Source organism: Seriola lalandi, unplaced genomic scaffold (assembly GCF_002814215.2).
Source record: "Seriola lalandi dorsalis isolate HSWRI2012SDOR001 ecotype SW California unplaced genomic scaffold, Sedor1 jcf7180002003531, whole genome shotgun sequence".
Classification (NCBI taxonomy): domain Eukaryota; kingdom Metazoa; phylum Chordata; class Actinopteri; order Carangiformes; family Carangidae; genus Seriola; species Seriola lalandi.
In genome coordinates this window covers 1-1,752 of record NW_019474186.1, presented here as the reverse complement: position 1 = coordinate 1,752, position 1,752 = coordinate 1, and the positions used below count along the sequence as shown (strand labels likewise).

The window sequence follows — 1,752 nt, the reverse complement described above, 5'->3', positions numbered from 1 at the left end:
TGTAGTCTGTGTGTAAACTGCTGTAGTCTGTGTAAAGGGACAGACAGATGACGTCCTTCCTTTCTTCTTACCTCTTCTACTTCCCGTTCATCAACTCCAGGGTCAAACATAGAGCCCAGGTAGGTGAGGTGGAAGACGGCCAGGAAGCTGAAAACCAGGTTCAGCACCACCACCCAAAACCCCTACAGACCAAGACACAAGAACATCTTCTGAACCCTGATATACTTTCAGTATATCGCATCATAATAAAAGAAAAATGAGTGGACTCACACACCCAGAGTTTCTCCTAAATCTGCAAGTTAGGAGCTACTTTTAGTTTTAAGATGCTTTGTGAATACGGGCCATGGGTTTATACTGTTGTGTCTTTTTTCTTGTAATGCCAACATTAGTGTTAGCTCCTTTCATGCTAGTTTGTTAACTTTTTTCCTTCTATCTTATAATTTTTTCTGTTTTATGGCTACTGTTTACCGTATTTTATGCTACCGGGTGACCCTTGGTAACCCTGTGTTTAATGTCACAACACTATGAACTTTGGTAATTCCCTCAAGCAAAGTCTGAAGAAATGTGAAATTGTGCAAAGTGTGAATAAAGGGCTCAAAATGTCTGATAGAGAGACTCGTGTCCTTGATGGTTTGACAGTGGGACAGTCCTGAGACCTCATGGACTGACCGGTAACAAAGTCTGTGAGGTGGACACTGGGCTTGGGCCTTCTGGTAGAACCATGATATGGAGACTGAGAACCTTTACAGACCTCTCATCACCTGGACCAAGTCTCTATCTGAATTTACTGCAGCTAATACAAACATCCTGAAGCTACATGACAGAAGTCAGAATACGGAACACTTACTGTTTTCTGTAACTTTGAATCAATACACACCGACTGAGCACTTCACTACAACACCTGTTCACCGGCTTAATCATGCTACTGTCCAATCAGCTAATCATGTGGCAGCAGCAGATCCAGGTGAGGCGCTTCAGGTAATGTTCACATCAAACATCAGAATGAGGAGAAATGTGACTGTTGGTGTCAGTATATGGACCACACTACAACAGGTACCTGAGCACTGATCCTCCTTCTGAATATGCTGGTTATTTTCATAACTGCATTACTAACAGAGACAAAGACTTTCATGGAGGTTACCATCTTAAAACATGTGTGTATGTTCTGCTTAGAACTCCAGATGAAGTTTTACCTTCTTGTGCTTGTGGCTGCAGCCGGAGTTACAGGGTCTTGACAGGACACAGGCGCTGAAGATGGAGGCAAGCCTCTTCCTCAGAACTGGAGAGAAAGAAGAAAACACACTAACACTATCACAGTAGCTCTACAGTTCATGTTCATGTGTATGCAGCTCTACACTAAAATACTTTACAAAGTATGAGCAGAATTGTTATTCATACCATGTTCAACATATGTGATGAATCCCAGAGACAGCAGAACAGCCCCGAGGTGAAAACTCAGACCCTGAACAAAACAAGCAGGACATTTAGTTCAAATAGTGACAGATATCTAGAACCACTTTCATTTTCAATGATCCACATCCACAGATGATCTGCCTGCATGCTAAACCTGAACAGACTGGAGTTTATCATCATCATCAGACCAAGAGAAAGTTCCAACAAAAAAAACAACTGTCTGTGATGTGCTTTCAGAAAGTCAGTGCTCATCTCGTCAATAAAAATATTTGTCAACTGAAGCTGAAAAGATGTCAACTATGAGGAAATGTGACGTTTTCCATCAACAAATAACAGTGA

The 1,752-nt window shown here is 41.7% G+C and overlaps 1 long non-coding RNA gene across 1 annotated transcript; it reads right to left on the bottom strand.

Annotated features, from left to right (window-relative positions):
- Positions 1-70: 70 nt before the first annotated feature.
- Positions 71-1,743, bottom strand: LOC111667496 (uncharacterized). The gene is made up of 3 exons (XR_002761673.2): positions 1,399-1,743; positions 1,194-1,279; positions 71-182 (listed from the first exon to the last, which is right to left on the bottom strand). It is a non-coding gene; the product is annotated as an uncharacterized LOC111667496 (long non-coding RNA).
- Between the last annotated feature and the right edge of the window lie 9 nt (positions 1,744-1,752).